At 41.2% G+C, this 26,660-nt stretch overlaps 1 pseudogene; it reads right to left on the bottom strand.

Moving 5' to 3' along the window:
* LOC139757743 (protein O-mannosyl-transferase TMTC1-like) overlaps nucleotides 1-26,660 on the bottom strand; it is a 390,520-nt pseudogene that overhangs the window by 307,835 nt on the left and 56,025 nt on the right.

Below are 26,660 nucleotides of genomic sequence, written 5' to 3'. Positions count from 1 at the left end.
TGTGTGGTGTGAGGTGGTTTGATCGAGTAAGTAACGTAAGGGTAAGAGAGATGTGTGGAAATAAAAAGAGCGTGGTTGAGAGAGCAGAAGAGGGTGTTTTGAAATGGTTTGGGCACATGGAGAGAATGAGTGAGGAAAGATTGACCAAGATGATATATGTGTCGGAGGTGGAGGGAACGAGGAGAAGTGGGAGACCAAATTGGAGGTGGAAAGATGGAGTGAAAAAGATTTTGTGTGATCGGGGCCTGAACATGCAGTAGGGTGAAAGGAGGGCAAGGAATAGAGTGAATTGGATCGATGTGGTATACCGGGGTTGACGTGCTGTCAGTGGATTGAATCAGGGCATGTGAAGCGTCTGGGGTAAACCATGGAAAGCTGTGTAGGTATGTATATTTGCGTGTGTGGACGTATGTATGTACATGTGTATGCGGGTGGGTTGGGCCATTTCTTTCGTCTGTTTCCTTGCGCTACCTTGCAAACGCGGGAGACAGCGACAAAGCAAAATATATATATATATATATATATATATATATATATATATATATATATATATATATATATATATATATATATATATATTCCTATGATCCACGGGCAAGATGAAACACGATAAGTTCTCAAGTGCACTTTAGTGCAATAATTATATCAGGGGAGATACAAGAAAGAAATATAAGTCAGTTGATGTACAACGAAGAGACTTAGCTAGGACGCCATTTGGTAAACAAGTAATTGTCCAAGACAGAAAACGAGCGTATCATAAACTTATGATGTGGACAAGAAGGTGAATTTTTACAAATCTAATTAACAAAGTTATCCAATTTGTATAGACCTTCACTAATATCAAGGTTATGATTCTTTGTGCATTTAATAATAAAACATTCAATGATATTTCTCGTGGTACTGGAGTTAGAGTTAATAACTGAGATGGCATTACTCCAGTCAATACAATGATCATAATTTTTAACGTGATTAAACAAGGGATTTGATTCTTGTCCTGTTCTTATATCTATGTTGCTTAAGTCTAACAGAAAGATCCTTACCAGTCTGCCCAACATAAAGCTTATCACAATTTCTACACAGCACTTTATGGATTCATCCAGGAGAATCCTCTGGTGAGTTCCTGTTTAAGAAATCTTTAGTGTATTTTTGTTACTGAAAGCAATATTTACATTAAAGGATTTAAGAAACATGGGAAGTAAAGCAGAATTATTATTAAAAGGGAAAACTGAAAGGTTCTTGGTGTCAATGGGAGGTTTGAGTTCAACTCTATATAATGATTACTTTGATAATCTAAAGAATCTATCAATGAAATATCGAGGGCACTTTAACTTAAATGCAATAGAATATATCTATTCAAACACAACATCAATAAACTCTGGACTATGAATACGTAATGCCCTAAGGAACATAAATTGAAATGATGCTAATTCAACTCTTATTTAGTTTACTTTCCATGTTGCTTAAATCCTTTAATATGAATGTTGCCTTCAGTAACAATAATACAATATAGAATATCTTAATCAGGAACTCACCAGAAAATTCTCCTGGACGCATCTATTAAGTGCCATGTAGAAATTGTGATGTTTTATGTTCGGCAGACTTTTAAAGATCTTTCTATTAGACTTAATCAACATAAATATAGTATTAGAACAAGACAAGAATCAAATGCCTTGTTTAATCATGTTAAAAACTATGATCATTGTACTGACTGGAGTAATGCCATCTTAGTTCTCAACTTTAACTCCAGTACCACGAGAAATATCATTGAATATTCTATTATTAAATGCACAAAGAATTATAACCTTAATATTAGTGAAAGTCTATACAAAATGGATAACTTTATTGTTGATAAAATTTGTGAACAATTCACCTTCTTGTTCACATGATAGGTTCATGATACGCTCGTTGTCTGTCTTGGACAATCACTTGTTTACCAAATGGCGTCTTAGCTACGTCTCTTCGTTGTAGATCAAGTGACTTATATTTCTTTTTAGAATCTCCCCTGATGATGTGATCGTTACACGGAAGTACACTTTGGAACTTATCGTGGTTCATTTTCCCCGAGAACTCATAGGAATATACTTGATCACTCGCAAAATTGTGATGTTTTCCAATATATATATATACCGGTAAAACAGTGACGGAGAGGTTTTATTGGCACCGACTGTCAGTACGGAGGAATGACCGGAAAAATGCGATCGCTGAACATTGTCATGAAAATGATCACCTCATAGATCTTGAATTTCCCGCCATTCTATACCTCCTCTGCTGATTATACTGTCTTAATTGCTAATACTAAGAACTTTTATTTGTCGTCAGGCAATTCTAAAGCCCATCCTAGCATTCTACAAATTATTATGAGAGAATTGACAAAACACGAAAACATAAAAAAGTTATTTATGACATACTCAGCTACCCAGGTCAACACCCGGCATCTGACCTTCCTTAATCATTCTCCCGTACAAGGTTGAGAGTTGAGAGTGTATTTGGTGTTGTACGGAAGGTACCAAGTGTGATGTTGGGATTTGAATAATTTTGTTAAATATTAGCACCTGATATGGTGGATTGTCGCCACGAAACATATCGTGCCACATGTATAGAAAAATTACATGTTAAATAAAGTTGTATGAACTCCTACTGAAGTGAAATTTCACCTTCACACACACACACACACACACACACACACACACACACACACACACACACACACACACACATATATATATATTCCTATGAGTCCACGGGGAAAATGAAACACGAAAAGTTCCCAAGTGCACTTTCGTGTAATAATCACATCATCAGGGGAGACACAAGAGAGAAATATAACAGTTAGTTGATATACATCGAAGAGACGAAGCTAGGACGCCATTTGGTAAACTGTTTACCAAATATTTTTCTTTTTTTTTTTGCTTTGTCGCTGTCTCCCGCGTTTGCGAGGTAGCGCAAGGAAACAGACGAAAGAAAATGGCCCAACCCACCCCCATACACAAGTATATACATACGTCCACACACGCAAATATACATACCTACACAGCTTTCCATGGTTTACCCCAGACGCTTCACATGCCCTGATTCAATCCACTGACAGCACGTCAACCCCGGTATACCACATCGATCCAATTCACTCTATTCCTTGCCCTCCTTTCACCCTCCTGCATGTTCAGGCCCCGTTCACACAAAATCTTTTTCACTCCATCTTTCCACCTCCAATTTGGTCTCCCACTTCTCCTCGTTCCCTCCACCTCCGACACATATATCCTCTTGGTCAATCTTTCCTCACTCATTCTCTCCATGTGCCCAAACCATTTCAAAACACCCTCTTCTGCTCTCTCAACCACGCTCTTATTATTTCCACACATCTCTCTTACCCTTACGTTACTTACTCGATCAAACCACCTCACACCACATATTGTCCTCAAACATCTCATTTCCAGCACATCCATCCTCCTGCGCACAACTCTATCCATAGCCCACGCCTCGCAACTATACAACATTGTTGGAACCACTATTCCTTCAAACATACCCATTTTTGCTTTCCGAGATAATGTTCTCGACTTCCACACATTCTTCAAGGCTCCCAGAATTTTCGCCCCCTCCCCCACCCTATGATCCACTTCCGCTTCCACGGTTCCATCCGCTGCCAGATCCACTCCCAGATATCTAAAACACTTTACTTCCTCCAGTTTTGCTCCATTCAAACTTACCTCCCAATTGACTTGACCCTCAACCCTACTGTACCTAATAACCTTGCTCTTATTCATATTTACTCTTAACTTTCTTCTTTCACACACTTTACCAAACTCAGTCACCAGCTTCTGCAGTTTCTCACATGAATCAGCCACCAGCGCTGTATCATCAGCGAACAACAACTGACTCACTTCCCAAGCTCTCTCATTCCCATCAGACTTTATACTTGCCCCTCTTTCCAAAACTCTTGCATTCAACTCCCTAACAACCCCATCCATAAACAAATTAAACAACCATGGAGACATCACACACCCCTGCCGCAATCCTACATTCACTGAGAACCAATCACTTTCCTCTCTTCCTACACGTACACATGCAATACATTCTCGATAAAAACTTTTCACTGCTTCTAACAACTTGCCTCCCACACCATATATTCTTAATACCTTCCACAGAGCATCTCTATCAACTCTATCATATGCCTTCTCCAAATCCATAAATGCTACATACAAATCCATTTGCTTTTCTAAGTATTTCTCACATACATTCTTCAAAGCAAACACCTGATCCTTACATCCTCTACCACTTCTGAAACCACACTGCTCTTCCCCAATCTGATGCTTTGTACATGCCTTCACCCTCTCAATCAATACCCTCCCATATAATTTACCAGGAATACTCAACAAACTTTTACCTCTGTAATTTGAGCACTCACTCTTATCCCCTTTTCCTTTGTACAATGGCACTATGCAAGCATTCCGCCAATCCTCAAGCACCTCACCATGAGTCATACATACATTAAATAACCTTACCAACCAGTCAATAATACAGTCACCCCCTTTTTTGATAAATTCCACTGCAATACCATCCAAACCTGCTGCCTTGCCGGCTTTCATCTTCCGCAAAGCTTTTACTACCTCTTCTCTGTTTACCAAATCATTTTCCCTAACCCTCTCACTTTGCACACCACCTCGACCAAAACACCCTATATCTGCCACTCTATCATCAAACACATTCAACAAACCTTCAAAATGCTCACTCCATCTCCTTCTCACATCACCACTACTTGTTATCACCTCCCCATTTGCGCCCTTCACTGACGTTCCCATTTGCTCCCTTGTCTTACGCACTTTATTTACCTCCTTCCAGAACATCTTTTTATTCTCCCTAAAATTTAATGATACTCTCTCACCCCAACTCTCATTTGCCCTCTTTTTCACCTCTTGCACCTTTCTCTTGACCTCCTGTCTCTTTCTTTTATACATCTCCCACTCAATTGCATTTTTTCCCTGCAAAAATCGTCCAAATGGCTCTCTCTTCTCTTTCACTAATAATCTTACTTCTTCATCCCACCACTCACTACCCTTTCTAATCAACCCACCTCCCACTCTTCTCAAATATATATATATATATATATATATATATATATATATATATATATATATATATATATATATATATATATATATATATATATATATATTTTTTTTTTTTTTTTTTTCTTTTTTTTTTTGCTTTGTCGCTGTCTCCTGCGTTTGCGAGGTAGCGCAAGGAAACAGACGAAAGAAATGGCCCAATCCACCCCCATACACATGTATATACATACGTCCACACACGCAAATATACATACCTACACAGATTTCCATGGTTTACCCCAGACGCTTCACATGCCCTGATTCAATCCACTGACAGCACGTCAACCCCGGTATACCACATCGCTCCAATTCACTCTATTCCTTGCCCTCCTTTCACCCTCCTGCATGTTCAGGCCCCGATCACACAAAATCTTTTTCACTCCATCTTTCCCCCTCCAATTTGGTCTCCCTCTTCTCCTCGTTCCCTCCACCTCCGACACATATATCCTCTTGGTCAATCTTTCCTCACTCATTCTCTCCATGTGCCCAAACCATTTCAAAACACCCTCTTCTGCTCTCTCAACCACGCTCTTTTTATTTCCGCACATCTCTCTTACCCTTACGTTACTTACTCGATCAAACCACCTCACACCACACATTGTCCTCAAACATCTCATTTCCAGCACATCCATCCTCCTGCGCACAACTCTATCCAAAGCCCACGCCTCGCAACCATACAACATTGTTGGAACCACTATTCCTTCAAACATACCCATTTTTGCTTTCCGAGATAATGTTCTCGACTTCCACACATTCTTCAAGGCTCCCATAATTTTCGCCCCCTCCCCCACCCTATGATCCACTTCCGCTTCCATGGTTCCATCCGCTGCCAGATCCACTCCCAGATATCTAAAACACTTCACTTCCTCCAGTTTTTCTCCATTCAAACTCACCTCCCAACTGACTTGACCCTCAACCCTACTGTACCTAATAACCTTGCTCTTATTCACATTTACTCTTAACTTTCTTCTTTCAGACACTTTACCAAACTCAGTCACCAGCTTCTGCAGTTTCTCACATGAATCAGCCACCAGCGCTGTATCATCAGCGAACAACAACTGACTCACTTCCCAAGCTCTCTCATCCCCAACAGACTTCATACTTGCCCCTCTTTCCAAAACTCTTGCATTTACCTCCCTAACAACCCCAGCCATAAACAAATTAAACAACCATATATATATATATATATATATATATATATATATATATATATATATATATATATATATATATATATATGACTTTGGTAAAGTGTGTGAAAGAAGAAAGCTTAGAGTAGATTTGAATAAGTGCAAGAGTATTAGATTCAGTAGGGTTGAGGGACAAGTCAATTGGGAGATGAGTTTGAATGGAGAAAAACTGGAGGAAGTGAAGTGTTTTAGATATCTGGGAGTGGATTTGGCAGCGGATTTAACCATGGACACGAAACTGAGTTATAGGATGGGGAAGGGAAGGCGAAGGTTCTGGGAGCGTTGAAGAATGTGTGGAAGGTAAGTACGTTATCTCGGAGAGCAAAATTGGGTATACTTGAAGGAATAATCGTTCTGACAATGTTATTTGGTTGCGAGGCGTGGGCTATAGATAGGGTTGTGCTTAGGAGGGTGGATGTGTTAGAAATGAAATGTTTGAGGACAATATGTGGTGTGAGGTGGTTTGATCGAGTAAGTAATGAAAGGGTGAGATACGTAGTAATAATTTGAGTGTGTTTGAGAGAGGAGAAGAGGGTGCATTGAAATGGTTTGGTCACATGTAGAGAAAGAGTGAGGAAAGATTGACAAAGAGGATATATGTGTCGGAGGTGGAGGGAACGAGAAGTGGGAGACCAAATTGGAGGTGGAAGGATGGAGTGAAAAAGATTTTGAGTGATCGGTGCCTGAACATGCAGGAGGGTGAAAGGTGTGCAAGGAATAGAGTGAATTGGAACGATGTGGTATACCGGGGTCGACGTGCTGTCAATGGATTGAACCAGGGCACGTGAAGCGTCTGGGGTAAACCATGGAAAGTTTTGTGGAGCCTAGATGTGGAAAGGGAGCTGTGGTTTCGGTGCATTATTACATGACAGCTAGAGACTGAGTGTGAACGAATGTGGCTTTTTGTCTTTTCCTAGCGTTACCTCGCGCGGGGGAGGGGGGATGCTGTTTCATGTGTGGCGTGGTATGAATATGTACATGTGTATATTTGTATAAGTCTGTGTATGTATATATATGTATACGTTGAAATGTATAAGCATGTATATATGCGAGTGTGGGCGTGTATGTATATTCATGTGTATGTGGGTGTTTAGGGCCATTCTTTCGTCTGCTTCCTTACGCTATCTCGGTAACGCGGGAGACAGCGACAAAGTATGATAAACACACACACACACACACACACACACACACACACACACATACATATATATATATATATATATATATATATATATATATATATATATATATATATATATATATATATATATAATCATATATATATATATATATATATAATATATATATATATATATATATATATATATATATATATATATATATATATATATATATATATATATATATATATATATATATATGTGAGTCAGTTATTGTTCGCTGATGATACAGCGCTGGTGGCTGATTCATGTGAGAAACTGCAGAAGCTGGTGACTGAGTTTGGTAAAGTGTGTGGAAGAAGAAAGTTAAGAGTAAATGTGAATAAGAGCAAGGTTATTAGGTACAGTAGGGTTGAGGGTCAAGTCAATTGGGAGGTGAGTTTGAATGGACAAAACTGGAGGAAGTGAAGTGTTTTAGATATCTGGGAGTGGATCTGGCAGCGGATGGAACCATGGAAGCGGAAGTGGATCATAGGGTGGGGGAGGGGGCGAAAATTCTGGGGGCCTTGAAGAATGTGTGGAAGTCGAGAACATTATCTCGGAAAGCAAAAATGGGTATGTTTGAAGGAATAGTGGTTCCAACAATGTTGTATGGTTGCGAGGCGTGGGCTATGGATAGAGTTGTGCGCAGGAGGATGGATGTGCTGGAAATGAGATGTTTGAGGACAATGTGTGGTGTGAGGTGGTTTGATCGAGTGAGTAACGTAAGGGTAAGAGAGATGTGTGGAAATAAAAAGAGCGTGGTTGAGAGAGCAGAAGAGGGTGTTTTGAAGTGGTTTGGGCACATGGAGAGGATGAGTGAGGAAAGATTGACCAAGAGGATATATGTGTCGGAGGTGGAGGGAACGAGGAGAAGAGGGAGACCAAATTGGAGGTGGAAAGATGGAGTGAAAAAGATTTTGTGTGATCGGGGCCTGAACATGCAGGAGGGTGAAAGGAGGGCAAGGAATAGAGTGAATTGGAGCGATGTGGTATACCGGGGTTGACGTGCTGTCAGTGGATTGAATCAAGGCATGTGTATGGGGGTGGGTTGGGCCATTTCTTTCGTCTGTTTCCTTGCGCTACCTCGCAAACGCGGGAGACAGCGGCAAAAAAAAATATATATATATATATATATATATATATATATATATATATATATATATATATATATATATATATATATATATATATATATATATATATAATAACTGCTGGGAACACGTTTTACTAAATAGCTCGATATTCAGAGAAGAGTACACTTTTGACATTAGAGTGTTCCTCTCGTTAAAGGTTCTTGTGCCACGTGAACACAATTCTTTTGAATAATGATCTCTAGTGATTACCTTCCTCTTTTCACACAGGGAGGGAGATACCTTTTGCATGAAAGAAAACGTTCATAAAATTGTTGCAACAATATCTGGCGAGGAAATGGTGTCCACAACCATGCTTAAACCCATTGACTGAGAAATATAGGTTTTGGTTTCCATATTATGAATATTGAGCTTCTAGGTTCAGACTATATTTCCTTCCATATAAATTTACTCTTTCCCTCATCAATATGATTCAAGAGCTGGTATTGATGGACGCCTCTCGCTGGGACGTTCGTTGTGAAAAAGCATACAAGTCTCTGACACTCCACAACATTAGCTACGTCGGTTTATGTGATACAGTGAGACACAAACATCAAAAACACAAAAATAATAAATTCAAGCCAGTCCTCCCATGGTGACGCATATATTGTTATGCTTTGATTTTTATAATCTATTTTGATTGGTAATATGGGGTCCATTTGACCCTAATTGAAGCTCACTTTTTGTGATTTAATCACCTACATGCGCACATTACATGTGTGATTTCCCTGCTTAGTTAAACTTGATCGTAGACATGACCATATGTTGGTGATGTCTGTAGGTTTAGTGTGAGTGGTGCTAGTGATGATTTTGACGCTAGACCACTTTTACAGTGTGTGAAGTGTCTCACATATTCTTCTCAACTTATTGCTACTTGATGAAGTTGTCTTACTTCATGGATGCTGGAGCATCATTCCAATTTAGAAATAGAGGATACGACCTCCTTTATCAGCTTCTGTGTCTTGTTATAACAGTAGGTAAATCTTTTTAAGTTTTTTATCAGATTCTTATACCAAATTTTGAATAAAAGTTCCGGGATTTCTTCCTAAGTATCTTAGCGCAAATAGCATTTTCAGAGATAAGTAAGCGTTATGATGTGACATAAATGCACACCTCTTTTAAAAACGTGTTTTCTTTTCATTATTCCTTTGAGGCCTTTTCGACCTTTGCTTACATGTCATGTGAGAGTTTATACCCCATCAAGGGTGAAGGATTGCTCCACTGAACATCTGCTTACGAGAAAGCAACCGAACAATTCAGATTATAATTTGCGTTGACGTCTTCAAATTTCAGATTCTGTGGTAATCATCTTTTTGTTATTACTGAATATCATCCCTTTTAATCACACGAAGTTGAAAATAAATCTGTCAACTTGGATAGAAAAGCTATAGGGAAAGTATCTTTAAAAACCTTAGACAGGTAACAGGGATAATGTCATATGATATTTTCAGAACCCCAGCATACCAGTATTTGTCTAGAGGGACCAACACTATTCATTTACATCAAGAAAAAGGAGCGAGAGTACCCACCTGAAGGTGAGGATGGTGAAGGGTCTGTAGGACTTGTGAGAGAGAGGGTCTGACATGGGTTTACCCCAGTAGTCGTTGAGGAACACATGTGAGATCGGGTTAGTTCCTAAGACGTCCGGGTTGGTCTTGATGGCGCTGATGTCGTCGTGTACGAAGTCTCCCGTCAGACCGTTGACGTAGACCAGAATCCCAGCCACCCACACCGTCATATAGACCCATGCGGTGGGCGGGTCCTTACTCCTGCTGCTCTCGAAATGGGTCCAGGAAGATGAGGATGAACAAGACGATGCATAAGTGAAGGCAGAAGACGTCGAGGAGGATTTCCTTTTCCTTCTTGATGAGCACTGACACAGACACCCTCCACCTCCGTCCATGATGACCCCACTAGCGGGTCTCTGACTGAGACCTGTTCTTTGGCGGCCGTGCTGAGATCACCTCGCCTGACGAAGACCACCTTATCCCCGCCAGCCTCAGCTCTGGTGGTGCTGTTGGTGCAAGCCCGACCCAGGCACCACAAACAGATCTCACTCACAACACCTGGTCCTCTTGTTTACCAGCCCGACCCGGGCACCACAACCAGGGAATCACTAGCACTTACAACACTTGGGCCTCTTGTTTACCAGCCAGACCCAGGTACCACAACCAGGGAATCACTAGTACTTACAACACTTGGGTCTCTTGGTGCCAGCCAGACCCAGGTACCACAACCAGGGAATCACTAGCACTTACAACACTTGGGTCTCTTGGTGCCAGCCAGACCCAGGTACCAAAACCAGGGAATCACTAGCACTTACAACACTTGGGTCTCTTGGTGCCAGCCTAAACCGCAACGCCAAACAACACCTGAAGCTCACTTCTTCATCTCGCTGTGTCTTTCATCGTTCATCACCACAACACAAAGGTATAATCATATCACATATTGCCTCTATCCTCTGTGTGAATACGTCAGTCTTTTCTTTCCTGTAAAGTGGAAGAAATGAAGAAATATAAGACTATATAATATAACACCATCATGCACAAAAGAAAATATATAAAGAAAAAACATAATCTAATTTTGATATACATCCCGTCATGATATTGATCTTGCATCATGATTATCTTAATCACATGAACATTTTCGGCCATATGATCACCCGAGCCGCTGACATGATTATGTAACCCTGTAGCAGTAACATCCCAGCCCCGTGGCAGGGACATCCCACCACTGTGGCAAGAGCATCCCACTCCGGTGGCAGACATCCCACCACTGTGGCAAGAACATCCCCCCCACCCCCGCAGGAATATCCCACCCCGTAGCAGGAACATCCCAGTCCCATGGCAGGAACGTCCCAGCCCCGTGTCAGTACAACCCAGCCCCGTGTCTTGATCAGATAAGCTCTGTGATGTCACACACACACACACACACACACACACACACACACCCGTGGTGTGGACTCTCTCTGGTGGTACCCAGGGACGCTCTGCGGCCACCAGGGCGTCTGTGGTGTCTCCTCCCGCACTGCTGGTCACCATTCGTGGACAGGTCCAACGCACCAGACCCACAGTGGCTGCCTCTCCTGATGTGTTCAGGGAAGGTAATGGTCTGTCGTCGTTTCCAGAGCTGTCTGATCCTGTTGTTCACGTCTCAAGTCACTGAAAGTCATAAGTTTCTTTGTCAACTATAAGATCAAGTATCTTACTATTTCGTGGCGTTTTGTGTTAGTGTGAATCTTTCCGCTAAAATCATTTTCCTATTAATCATTGAATATGACGGCGTTATTCAATATCCTCTGGTCAATCTGAGCCTAAGATATCATAAGGTCCTTCGTAAGTATACTAAGTCTTAGATATTTCAAGGTCATTCGTAAGTATAACTGTCGTATTAAACCTGATGTACCTTAAGGCCAGTTAAGAGTAAGTATATTTGCTGAACTTGAAATATCTCGAACACGATCGTAAACATACGTTTTCTATTCAGCCTTAAGCACTTCAGGGTCACTCGTATGGATGTTCCTTCACCAAATGATCAAATAGTGACAGTGACGCATGCACAAGCCGTTGGGAGTTGAGTTTTCATGGGTTCGAATCCTTGTCCTGGCAGCCGGTCCGCAGTCAACCCCGCTGTTTATCTTGCTCTGAGGGATTAATTGATAAATGGGGTTCTAATTTTAGTGAGGGAGCTCCAGGAACAGACAGACGAAGAAGGTCCTCATTCGCTCTTTACCATTTCCTAGGTGTCATGTTGATACACCGCAGCTCCCTGTAGACAACCAGGTCCCAGAGTTCTTTCTGAGGATTTTTCCGGTTGCTTCATAAGCCCTGATTCAGTCCGCTTACACCACGTCGCCCCTTGTATACCATATCGTACTAATTCACTCTATCCCGCGAGCGCCTTTCCCCTTCTTACATGTTCAGGCCAACAGCAATCAAATTTTTTTTCATTCATTCCTTCCACCTTCACTTTGGTCTCCCCCTTCTCCTTGCCACCTCCACTTCCGACACATATATCCTCTTTGTTACCTCTCTCCTCAGTCACTCTTTCTTTGGGGTGTCTAAATGTGTGTGTATGTAAGTAAGATGAGAAAAAAGGAGAGATAGGTAGTATGTTTGAGGAAAGGAACCTGGATGTTTTGGCTCTGAGTGAAACGAAGCTCAAGGGTAAAGGCGAATAGTGGTTTGGGAATGTTTTAGAAGTAAAGTCAGGTGTTGGTGAGAGGACAAGAGCAAGGGCAGGAGTAGCACTACTCCGGAAACAGGAGTGGTGGGAGTATGTGGAGTGCAAATGACTGGGAGATGTATAAAAGAAAGAGGCAGGAGGTCAAGAGAAAGGTGCAAGAGGTGAAGAAGAGGGAAAATGAGAGTTGGCGTGAGAGAGTATCATCAAATTTTAGGGAGAATAAAAAGATGTTTTGGAAGGAGGTAAATAAAGTGCGTAAGACAAGAGAACAAATGGGAACATAGGTGGAGGGGGCTATTGGGGAGGTATCAACAAGTAGTGAGAGGGTTTGGGAGAATGATTTGGTAAACAGAGGAGGGTTAGTAAAAGCTTTGCGGAAGATGAAAGCCGCCAAGGCAGCGGGTTTGGATAGTATTGCAGTGGAATTTATTAAAAAAGGGGGTGACTGTGTTGTTGACTGGTTGGTAAGGATATCTGATTAATGTATGACTCATGGTGAGGTGTCTGAGGATTGGCGGAATGCATGCACAGTGCCATTTTACAAAGGCAAAGGGGATATAGGTGAGTGCTCAAATTACACAGGTATAGGATTGTTGAGTATTCCTGGGAAATTATGTGGGAGGGTATTGATTGAGAGGGTGAAGGCATGCACAGAACATCAGATTGGGGAAGAGCAGTGTGGTTTCAGAAGTGGTAGAGGATGTTTGGATCAGGTGTTTGCTTTGAAGAATGTATGTGAGAAATACTTAGAAAAACAAACGGATTTGTATGTAACATTTACGAATATGGAGAAGGCATATGTTAGAGTTGATAGAGATGCTCTGTGGATAGTATTAAGAATATATGGTGTGGGAGGTAAGTTGTTAGAAGCAGTGAAAAGTTTTTATCGAGGATGTAAGGCATGGGTACGAGTAGGAGGAGTGGAAAGGGATTGGTTCTCAGTGAATGTAGGTTTGCGGCAGGGGTGTGTGATGTCTCCATGGTTGTTTAATTTGTTTATGGATGGGGTTGTTAGGGAGGTGAATGCAAGAGTTTTGGAGAGTGGGGCAAGTGTGCAGTCTGTTGTGAATGAGAGAGCTCGGGAAGTGAGTAAATTGTTGTTCGCTAATGATACAGCACTGGTGGCTGATTCGGGTGAGAAACTGCAAAAGCTGGTGACTGAGTTTGGTAAAGTGTGTGAAAGAAGAATAAGAGCAAGGCTATTAGGTACAGTAGGGTTGAGGGACAAGTCTATTGAGAGGTAAGTTTGAATGGAGAAAAACTGGAGAAAGTGAAGTGTTTTAGATATCTGGGAGTGGATTTGGCAGGGGATGGAACCATGGAAACGTTAGTGAGTCTCAGGGTGGGGGAGGGGGCGAAAGTTTTGGGAGAGTTGAAAAATGTGTGGAAGGCGAAAACTCCCCTGATACTGTGTTCTCTTAGTAAAGAAATCTATGATCCATCTTCTCGTATGCTTTATTTCATCAATTTTTCGAGCGGAATTCTGTGGTTTTCTTTGCCCAGTGCCTTAGGGTAACAGGAAGAAAATATTGTTTCTTGCATAAATACTTTTGTGATCTGCTGATTAATAGGTTTACTTCCTTCTTATTGGTTCAAATCCAAGTTGATCATCATTCATATAGTTGTTCTTGATGATGTAATTTATCGTGTCATTCTTTATCACTCTTTCAAATCAAGCTAAGTGGCCTATACGTGTTCAGGTATCAGCTTTGATCCTCCTCTGTGCATTTGTGTTATGTATATCATACAGGGAATATCTTTTTCAACTGTCCAGACTTTTCCTCATCAACATCTCTGGTTCCGTTATTCTTTTGTTTGGTCTTCAGGGAGACAGTTAGGAAATTCCATCCGGATCCGTATTTATCTCAGTTGATCAATTGTTTTACTTATATTGTTATTGATATCTCGGTGTCTATGATCGTCGTATCTTTGACGTCACGTTGGTGAAGTGGTTCATCATCACACGTCACCTCACAATTTAAGCTGAATGCTAATTCTGATCGTTTATTTAACAACTTTTACATTTCCTTAAGGTGATTTTCGTAATCTTTCCTCCACTTGGATGGACGAGTCCCTGATATCTTGTTTTTTTGTTGTGTTCATATACAGACTGGCAACATTAGGTTCTTGTCCGTGTTTTCTAAAACTGGCTTCATTCATTCTCAGTTTTCTTCTGTGGGATTTCATGATTTCATCAAAAACATTCTGTAGTTTTTCGTAATGCTTTTTGCTCTATCTTTACATACTGATGATCTTCTATTAGTTTTTTCAATCTCTTTTCCTGTTTCTCCACAGTTTTCTGTCCTTTGTTAAAATCCGTTTTGCATCCTCTTTCCTTCTGGATTGGTATTAAGCCACTAATTTTTTTCTCATCTTTATTTTTCGTGGAATATTTGCGTGTTTGTCTCTATGTTATTGTCTCTTAAAGACCTTACCTCTGTTTGTATGTGGTATTCTCCCGTTGATCGTAAGAGAGAGAGAGAGAGAGAGAGAGAGAGAGAGAGAGAGAGAGAGAGAGAGAGAGAGAGAGAGAGAGAGAGAGAGAGAGAGAGAGAGAGAGAGAGCACTAGCTTCATCATCTGTGCCTCACAAGGACGGGGGCGCTGCCCCTCCTACCGTCCAGTCTCTCACTCGCTTTTGCCATCACAGACTAAGCAGCCGCTGTGACAACTGTGTAAACATACGTCTTGAATATCAATGTTTACTCAGCAGGAGGGACTGAGTACACCTGCCACACTCACCTGTCAAGGTTTTCTCACTCATCTACCGACCAGAATAAACTAGTAGATGAGGGGATTTCCTGATGCTTATGATGTACAATGCTGAACAGGTCTAAAGTTGAGTTTAAAAAATATCAACTCGATTACTGTTAACGAATCCGTCTAAAAGAAATGATAAGCATAAGTTAAAAAAGGTTTCATCTAGTCCACATTATATCTAGCATTTACAACCGCAAGGAAAGGAATTTAACCATTTCTATCAAGACGTCAGATCTGCCAGACCAGATCAGTTCTCAATGACCAAGCTAGCCAGCTGGTCACATACAATGTTATTTCCAGGGAGATGAGAGACGCCCAGAACACGACAGGATGTACAAGTAAGATGGTTTCCACGAGGGGGAAGGAACGGGGAGAAAATGAGAAAGAAGAGATAGAGAGGATTATGAGATGGGAGAAAAGGAGAGACAAAAAGTTAGAAAAGGAGAAAGGATAGCAAATGAAAGATGGAGGTAGAAGACAAAAGGAGAGGCAGGTAAAGGAAAGAAGGAAAGGGATGAGGAGGAGAAGGAAGGGAAGAAGAGGAGAGGAAGAGAGGGATATGGTAAAGAGGGGAGGGAAGAGGAGGAGATAGCATACATGTAACAAACACTTGGTTGATCACAAGAGGGGAGAGGGAAGGTGGAGACTGAAGACGCACAAGGAAGAGCGGGACGTGAAGGAAACGGGATAGGGTCATTCTTATGTTATAACGTGAAGGAAATGGGACAGGAGTCACTCTTACGTTATAACGTGAAGGAAATGGGACAGGAGTCACTCTTACGTTATGACGTAGAGGATATAGGACAGAAATCATACGTTTTGATGTGGAGTAGATGGGACAGGAGCAGCTCATGCGTTATGATGTGGAGGAAACGTGACAGGAGTAACCCTTATGTTATGATGGAAAGGATCAAAATTGAGCGCGTGATCAAGTATATTCCTTTGAGTCCACGGGGAAATGAAAAACGATAAGTTCCTTAGTGCACTTTCATGTAATAATCACATCATCAGGGCAGATACAAGAAAGAAATATAACTGACTAATATTTCTCTCTTGTATCTCCCCTGATGATGCGATTATTACACGAAAGTGCACTTGGGAACTTATCGCTGTTCCTTTCCTCGTGGACTCAGGAATTGCGTTATGATATGGCGGAAATGAAACATGATTCTTTCTTACGTTATGACATGGAGAAAATGGGATAGAAGTCACTCATACGTTATAACGTGGAAGATATAAGATAGTAGTCTCTCTCACTGTATGTTGCGAAGGAAATTTTCTGGTGAATTCCTGATTAAGATATTCTCTGTAGTATCACTGTTGCTGAAGGAAACATTTACACTAAGGGATGTAAGCAAGATGGTAAGTAAAGTAAAATTATTATCAAAAGGGAGAACTAAAAGATTCTTGGTGTCAATGGGAGGTTTGGGCTTAACTCTATAAAATTATTTCTTTGCTAACTTAAGGGATTTATCAATGAAAGATCTATGGTACTTTAACTTATCAAAAGTTTGTCATCTTTGTCCCCTTCATTGCCATATATGTATGGACTTATCAAAACACATAAACAAAATTTTCCAGCAAGATCTATAGTGAGTTCAGTAAGCTCCATCACATAGAAAATGTTAAAATGGTTAATTTCTTTATTAAGCCCCTTAGTGGGTAAGATATCAAATTCTAATATCATGAACAATGTAGATTTAGTTGACGAGCTTAACAATATCAATGTTGATTTTGATTTCAAATTTTTTAGCTTAGATGTTCCCTCACTTTTCACTAAAGTTCCAGTTGGCGACCTTTTAGAATATTTATTTGATGTAATGGATGATATTCATTTACCTGTTTCAAAGTCTGCTTTCACCGAACTGACGAAATTGTGTATAGAAGACTGTGTATTTCAATTCAATGGAGATTATTATGCTCAAAAATTTGGTATGGCAATGGGTAACCCTCTTTCACCTGTACTAATTAATCTTTATATGGAATTTTTGGAAACAAAATTACTAAAGCACATCTGACCTTCTAATGCAATTTAGTTCAGGTATGTAGATGATGTTCTTTGTGTTTGGCCAACAAATGAAAATTTACAAATTTTTCTCCCCTTACTTAACAATTTAGTACCTTCCATCAAATTTACTGTAGAAAATGAAAATAATGGTATGTTACCATTTCTAGATTGCATGATCCATAGGCAAGGAAACAAGTTTAAGTTTAGCATATACAAAAAACCTACCAATGTATGCTAATATATCCATAATTACTCAACATGACAGAATAAAATTATCATCATTTCAATCTATGTTCCTTAGGGCATTATGCATTTGCAGTCCACAGTATATTGATGGTGAGTTTGAGAAGATATATTCTATTGGATCTAAGTTAAAGTACCCTAGATCTTACATTGATAAATCCCTTAACTTAGCAAAGAAATCGTTTTACAGAGTTGAGCCAAAACCTCCCACTGACACCAATAATCTTTAGTTCTCCCTTTTAAAAATAATTTTATTTTACTTCCCATGTTGCTTAAATCCTTTAATGTAAATGTTGCCTTTAGCAACAATAAAGATTATAAAAATTATCTTAATCAGGAATTCACTAGAAAATTCTCCTGGGTGCATCTGTAAAGGGCCATGTTGGTCAGACTGGTAAGGATCTTTCTTTATTCAGGATCTTTCTTTATTCATTCCCATCGCCACCCCGCCACACATGGAATAACAACACCCTCCCCCTCATGTGTGCGGGGTAGCGCTAGGAAAAGACAACAAAGGCCCCATTCGTTCACACTCAGTCTCTAGCTGTCATGTAATAATGCACCGAAACCATAGCTCCCTTTCCACATCCAGGTCCCACAGAACTTTCCATGGTTTACCCCAGACGCTTCACATGCCCTGGTTCAATCCATTGACAGCACGTCAACCCCGGTATACCACATCGTTCCAATTCACTCTATTCCTTGCAATCCTTTCACCTTCTGCATGTTCAGGCCCCGATCACTCAAAGTCTTTTTCACTCCATCTTTCCACATCCAATTTGGTCTCCCACTTCTCCTCGTTCCCTCCACCTCTGACACATATATCCTCTTGGTCAATCTTTCCTCACTCATTCTCTCCATGTGACCAAACCATTTCAAAATACCCTCTTGTGCTCTCCCAACCACACTCTTTTTATTACCACACATCTCTCTTACCCTATTATTACTTACTCGATCAAACCACCTCACACCACGTATTGTCCTCAAACATCTCATTTCAAGCACATCCACATTCCTCCGCACAACTCTATCCATAGCCCACGCCTCGCAACCACACAACATTCTTGGAACCACTATTCCTTCAAACATACCCATTTTTGCTTTCCGAGATAATGTTCTCGACTTCCACACATTCTTCAAGGCTCCCAGAATTCTCGCCCCCCTCCCCTACCCTATGATTCACTTCAGCTTCCATGGTTCCATCCGCTGGCAAATCCATTCCCAGATATCTAAAACACTTCACTTCCTCCAGTTTTACTCCATTCAAACTTACCTCTCAATTGACTTGACCCTCAACAATACTGTACCTAATAACCTTACTCTTATTCACATTTACTCTCAACTTTCTTCTTTCACACACTTTACCAAACTCAGTCACCAGCTTCTGCAGTTTCACACATGAATCAGCCAACAGCGCTGTATCATCAGCGAACAACAACTGACTCACTTCCCAAGCTCTCTCATCCACAACAGACTGCATACTTGCCCCTCTTTCCAAAACTCTTGCATTCACCTCCCTAACAACCCCATCCACAAACAAATTAAACAACCATGGAGACATCACACACCCCTGCCGCAAACCTACATTCACTGAGAACCAATCACTTTCCTCTCTTCCTACACGTACACATGCCTTACATCCTCGATAAAAACTTTTCACTGCTTCTAAGAACTTGCCCCCCACACCATATATCCTTAATACCTTCCACAGAGCATCTCTATCAACTCTATCATATGCCTTCTCCAGATCCATAAATGCTACATACAAATCCATTTGCTTTTCTAAGTATTTCTCACATACATTCTTCAAAGCAAACACCTGATCCACACATCTACCACTTCTGAAACCACACTGCTCTTCCCCAATCTGATGCTCTGTACATGCCTTCACCCTCTCAATCAATACCCTCCCATAAAATTTCCCAGGAATACTCAAGAACCTTATACCTCTGTAATTTGAGTACTCACTCTTATCCCCTTTGCTTTCGTACAATAGTACTATGCAAGCATTCCGCCAATCCTCAGGCACCTCACCATGAGTCATACATACATCAAATAACCTTACCAACCAGTCAACAATACAGTCACCCCCTTCTTTAATAAATTTCACTGCAATACCATCCAAACCCGCTGCCTTGCCAGCTTTCATCTTCCGTAAAGCTGTTTACCAAATAATTTTCCCTAACCCTCTCTCTTTGCACACCACCTCGACCAAAACACCCTATATCGGCCACTCTATCATCAAATACATTCAACAAACCTTCAAAATACTCACTCCATCTCCTTCTCACATCACTACTACTTGTTATCACCTCCCCATTATCCCCCTTCACTGAAGTTCCCATTTGTTTCTTTGTTTTACGCACTTTATTTACCTCCTTCCAAAACATCTTTTTATTCTCCCTAAAATTCAATGATACTCTCTCACCCCAACTCTCATTTGCCCTCTTTTTCACCTCTTGCACCTTTCTCTTGACCTCCTGCCTCTTTCTTTTATACATCTCCCACTCATTTGCATTATTTCTCTGCAAAAATCGCCAAATGCCTCTCTCTTCTCTTTCACTAATAATCTTACTTCTTCATCCCACCCCTCACTACTCTTTCTAATCTGCCCACCTCCCACGCTTCTCATGCCACAAGCATCTTTTGCGCAAGCCATCACTGCTTTCCTAACTACATCCCATTCCTCCCCTACTCCCTTTCGTCCATTGTTCTCACCTTTTTCCATTCCGTATTCAGTCTCTCCTGGTACTTCCTCACACAAGTCTCCTTCCCAAGCTCACTTACTCTCACCACTCTCTTCACCCCAACATTCTCTCGTCTTTTCTGAAAACCTCTACAAATCTTCACCTTTGCCTCCACAAGATAATGATCAGACATCCCTCCAGTTGCACCTCTCAGCACATTAACATCCAAAAGTCTCTCTTTCGCGCGCCTATCAATTAACACGTAATCCAATAACGCTCTCCCTGGGGATAGGGGAGAAAGAATACTTCCCACGCATTCCTCACGAGTCGTAGAAGGCGACTAAAGGGGACGGGAGCGGGGGGCTAAAAATCCTCCCCTCCTTGTATTTCAACTTTCTAAAAGGGGAAACAGAAGAAGGAGTCACGCGGGGAGTGCTCATCCTCCTCGAAGGCTCAGATTGGGGTGTCTAAATGTGTGTGGATGTAACCAAGATGAGAAAAAAGGAGAGATAGGTAGTATGTTTGAGGAAAGGAACCTGGATGTTTTGGCTCTGAGTGAAACGAAGCTCAAGGGTAATGAGGAAGAGTGGTTTGGGAATATCTTATGCGTAAAGTCAGGGGTTGGTGAGAGGACAATAGCAAGGGAAGGAGTAGCACTACTCCTGAAGCAGGAGTTGTGGGAGTATGTGATAGAGTGTAAGAAAATAACCCTAGATTGATATGGGTAAAACTGAAAGTGGATGGTGAGAGATGGATGATTATTGGTGCATATGCATCTGGGCATGAGAAGAAAGATGATGAGTGGCTAGTGTTTTGGGAGCAGCTGAGTGAGTGTGTTATCAGTTTTCATGCAGGAGATCGGGTTATAGTTATGGGTGATCTGGATGAGTAATGTGGCAGTTGAGGGAATAATTGGTGCACATGGGGTGTTCAGTGTTGTAAATGGCACTGGTGAAGAACTTGTAGATTTGTTTCCTAAAAAGGACTGGTGATTGGGAATACCTGGTTTAAAAAGAGAGAGATATATAAGTATACGTATGAAAGTATGAGAGATGGCCAGAGAGCGTTATTGGATTACGTGTTAATTGATAGGCGCGACAGAGAGACTTTTGGATGTTAATGTGCTAAGAGGTGCAACTGGAGGGATGTCTGATCATTATCTTGTGGATGTGAATGTGAAGATCTGTAGAGGTTTTCTGAAAAGAAGAGAGAATGTTTGGGTGAAGAGAGTGTGAGAGTAAGTGAGCTTGGGAAGGAGACTTGTGTGAGGAAGTACCAGGAGAGACTGAGTCCAGGTTGAGAGCAAAGGACGCAAGGGGAGTGGGGGAAGAATGGGATGAATTTAGGGAAGCAGTGATGGCTTGCGTAAAAGATGCTTGTGCCATGAGAAACATGGGAGGTGGGGAGATTAGAAAGGGTAGTGAGTGGTGGGATGAAGAAGTAAGATTAATAGTGAAAGAGAAGGGAGAGGCTTTTGGATGAGTTTTTCAGGGAAATGGTGCAAATTATAAGGAGATGTATAAAAGAAAGAGGGAGGAGGTCAAAGGAAAGGTGCAAGAGGTGAAAAAGAGGGCAAATGAGAGTTGGGGAGAGAGGGTATCATTAAATTTTAGGGAGAATAAATAGATGTTTTGGAAGGAGGTAAATAAAGTTCGAAAGATAAGAGAACAAATGGGAACATCGGTGAAGGGGGCTAATGGGAGGTGATAACAAATAGAGGTGATGTGAAAAGATGGAGTGAGTGTTTTGAAGGTTTGTTGAATGTGTTAGATGATAGAGTGGCAGATATAGGGTGTTTTGGACGAGGCGGTGTGCGAGAAAGAGGGTTAGGGAGAATGATTTGGTAAACAGAGAAGAGGTAGTAAAAGCTTTGCGGAAGATGAAAGCCGGCAAGGCAGCGGGTTTGGATGGTGTTGCAGTGGAATTTATTAAAAATGGGGCTGACTGTGTTGTTGACTGGTTGGTAAGGATTTTTAATGTATCTATGACTCATGGTGAGGTGCCTTAGGATTGGCGGAATGCTTGCATAGTGCCATTGTACAAAGGGAAAGGGGATAAAGGTGAGCGCTCAAATTACAGAGTTATAAGTTTGTTGAGTATTCCTGTGAAATTATATGGGAGGGTATTGATTGAGAGGGTGAAGGTATGTACAGAGCATCAGATTGGGGAAGAGCAGTGTGGTTTCAGAAGTGGTAGAGGATGTGTGGATCAGGTGTTTGCTTTAAAGAATGTATGTGAGAAATAGGTAGAAAAGCAAATGGATTTGTATGTAGCATTTATGGATCTGTAGAAAGCATATGATAGAGTTGATAGAGATGCTCTGTGGAAGGTATTAAGAATATATGGTATGGGAGACAAGTTGTTAGAAGCAGTGAAAAGTTTTTATCGAGGATGTAAGGAATGTGTACGTGTAGGAAGAGAGGAAAGTGATTGGTTCTCATTGAATGTAGGTTTGCGGCAGGGGTGTGTGATGTCTCCATGGTTGTTTAATTTGTTTATGGATGGGGTTGTTAGGGAGGTGAATGCAAGAATTTTGGAGAGAGGGGCAAGTATGCAGTCTGTTGTGGATGGGAGAGCTTGGGAAGTGAGTCAGTTGTTGTTCGCTGATGATACATCGCTGGTGGCTGATTCAGGTGAGAAACTTCAGAAGCTGGTGACTGAGTTTGGTAAAGTGTGTGAAAGAAGAGAGCTGAGAGTAAATGTGAATAAGAGCAAGGTCTTTAGGTACAGTAGGGTTGAGGGACAAGTCAATTGGGAGGTAAGTTTGAATGGAGAGAAACTGAAGGAAGTGAAGTGTTTTAGATATCTGGGAGTGACTTTGGCAGCGGATGGAACCATGGAAGCGGAAGCGAGTCGCAGGGTAGGGGAGGGGGCGAAAGTTCTTGGAGCGTTGAAAAATGTGTGGAAGGCGAGAACATTATCTCGGAAAGTAGAAATGGGTATATTTGAAGGAATAGTGGTTCCAAGAATATATGCTATATGGTTGCGAGGTGTGAGGTATAGACGGAGTTGTGTGGAAGAGGGTGGATGTGTTGGAAATGAGATGTTTGAGGACAATATGTGGTGTGAGGTGGTTTGATCGAGTAAGTAATGAAAGGGTAAGAGAGATGTGTGCTAATAAAAAGAGAGTGGTTGAGAGAGCAGAAGAGGATGTTTTGAAATAGTTTGGTCACATGGAGAGAATTAGTGAGGAAAGATTGACAAAGAGGATATATGTGTCAGGGGAGAAAGGGAACGAGGAGAAGTGGGAGACCAAATTGGATGTGGAAAGATGGAGTGAAAAAGACCAGAACATGCAGGAGGGTGAAAGGCGGGCAAGGAATAGAGTGAATTGGAACGATGTGGTATACCTGGGTGGACGTGCTGTCAGCGGATTGAACCAGGGCATGTAAAGTGTCTGGGGTAAACCATGGAAAGTTTCGTCGGGCCTGGATGTGGAAAGGGAGCTGTGGTTTCGGTGCATTATACATGACAGCTAGAGACTGAGTGTGAACGAATGTGGCCTTTGTTGTCTTTTGTTAGCGCTACCTCGTGCGCATGCGGGGGGGAGGAGGTTGTCATTTCATATGTGGCGGGGTGGCGACGGAAATGAATAAAGGCAGGAAGTATGAATTATGTACATGTGTATATATGTAGATGCCTGCGTATGTATATGTACGTATACGTTGAAATGTATAGGTTTGTATATGTGCGTGTGTGGACGTGAATGTATATACATGTATGTGCGTGGGTTGGGCCATTCTTTCGCAGAAGACAGCGACAAATTATAAAAAAAAGAAATATATATATATATATATATATATATATATATATATATATATATATGGATGTGCTGGAAATGAGATGTTTGAGGACAATGTGTGGTGTGAGGTGGTTTGATCGAGTAAGTAACGTAAGGGTAAGAGAGATGTGTGGAAATAAAAAGAGCGTGGTTGAGAGAGCAGAAGAGGGTGTTTTGAAATGGTTTGGTCACATGGAGAGAATGAGTGAGGAAAGATTGACCAAGAGGATATATGTGTCGGAGGTGGAGGGAACGAGGAGAAGAGGGAGACCAAATTGGAGGTGGAAAGATGGAGTGAAAAAGATTTTGTGTGATCGGGGCCTGAACATGCAGGAGGGTGAAAGGAGGGCAAGGAATAGAGTGAATTGGAGCGATGTGGTATACCGGGGTTGACGTGCTGTCAGTGGATTGAATCAAGGCATGTGAAGCGTCTGGGGTAAACCATGGAAAGCTGTGTAGGTATGTATATTTGCGTGTGTGGACGTACGTATATACATGTGTATGGAGGTGGGTTGGGCCATTTCTTTCGTCTGTTTCCTTGCGCTACCTCGCACACGCGGGGAGACAGCGACAAAGCAAAAAAAAAAAAAAAAAAAAAAAAAAAAAAAAAAAAAATATATATATATATATATATATATATATATATATATATATATATATATATATATATATATATATATATATATATATATATATATATATATATATATAGTGATGGGTGATTTGAATGCAAAGGTGAGTAATGTGGCAATTGAGGGAATAATTGGTATACATGGGGTGTTCAGTGTTGTAAATGGAAATGGTAAAGAGCTTCTAGATTTATGTGCTGAATAAGGACTGGTGATTGGGAACACCTGGTTTAAAAAGCGAGATATACATAAGTAAACGTATGTAAGTAGGAGAGATGGCCAGAGAGCGTTATTGGATTACTTGTTAATTGACAGGCGCGCGAAGAGAGACTTTTGGATGTCAATGTGCTGAGAGATGCAGCTGGAGGGATGTCTGATCATTATCTTGTGGAGGCTAAGGTGAAGATCTGTATGGGTTTTCAGAAAAGAAGAGTGAATGTTGGGGTGAAGAGGGTGGTGAGAGTAAGTGAGCTTGGGAAGGAGACTTGTGTGAGGAAGTACCAGGAGAGACTGAGTACAGAATGGAAAAAGGTGAGAACAATGGAAGTAAGGGGAGTGGGGGAGGAATGGGATGTATTTAGGGAATCAGTGATGGCTTGCGCAAAAGATGCTTGTGGCATGAGAAGAGTGGGAGGTGGGTTGATTAGAAAGGGTAGTGAGTGGTGGGATGAAGAAGTAAGATTATTAGTGAAAGAGAAGAGAGGGCATTTGGACGATTTTTGCAGGGAAAAAATGCAATTGAGTGGGAGATGTATAAAAGAAAGAAACAGGAGGTCAAGAGAAAGGTGAAAGAGGTGAAAAAGAGGGCAAATGAGAGTTGGGATGAGAGAGTATCATTAAGTTAGGGAGAATAAAAAGATGTTCTGGAAGGAGGTAAATAAAGTGCGTAAGACAAGGGAGCAAATGGGAACTTCAGTGAAGGGCGCTAATGGGGAGGTGATAACAAATAGTGGTGATGTGAGAAGGAGATGGAGTGAGTATTTTGAAGGTTTGTTGAATGTGTTTGATGATAGAGTGGCAGATATAGGGTGTTTTGGTGGAGGTGGTGTGCAAAGTGAGAGTTAGGGAAAATGATTTTGGTAAACAGAGAAGAGGTAGTAAAAGCTTTGCGGAAGATGAAAGCCGGCAAGGCAGCAGGTTTGGATGGTATTGCAGTGGAATCTATTAAAAAAGGGGGTTACTGTATTGTTGACTGGTTGGTAAGGTTATTTAATGTATGTATGACTCATTGTGAGGTGCCTGAGGATTGGCGGAATGCTTGCATAGTGCCATTGTACAAAGGCAAAGGGGATAAGAGAGTGCTCAAACTACAGAGGCATAAGTTTGTTGAGTATTTCTGGTAAATTATATGGGAGGGTATTGATTGAGAGTGTGAAGGCATGTACAGAGCACCAGATTGGGGAAGAGCAGTGTGGTTTCAGAGTGGTAGAGGATGTGTGGATCAGGTGTTTGCTTTGAAGAATGTATGTGAGAAATACTTAAAAAAGCAAATGGATTTGTATGTAGCATTTATGGATCTGGAGAAGGGATATGATAGAGTTGATAGAGATGCTCTGTGGAAGGTATTAAGAATATATGGTGTGGGAGGCAAGTTGTTTGAAGCAGTGAAAAGTTTTTATCGAGGATGTAGGGCATGTGTACGTGTAGGAAGAGAGGAAAGTGATTGGTTCTCAGTGAATGTTGGTTTGCGGCAGGGGTGTGTGATGTCTCCATGGTTGTTTAATTTGTTTATGGATGGGGTTGTTAGGGAGGTGAATGCAAGAGTTTTGGAAAGAGGGGCAAG

The sequence above is a fragment of the Panulirus ornatus genome, chromosome 28 (genome assembly GCF_036320965.1).
Source record: "Panulirus ornatus isolate Po-2019 chromosome 28, ASM3632096v1, whole genome shotgun sequence".
NCBI lineage: Eukaryota > Metazoa > Arthropoda > Malacostraca > Decapoda > Palinuridae > Panulirus > Panulirus ornatus.
The sequence above is the reverse complement of the archived record's forward strand: the minus strand, read 5'-3'. Positions and strand labels throughout refer to the sequence as shown.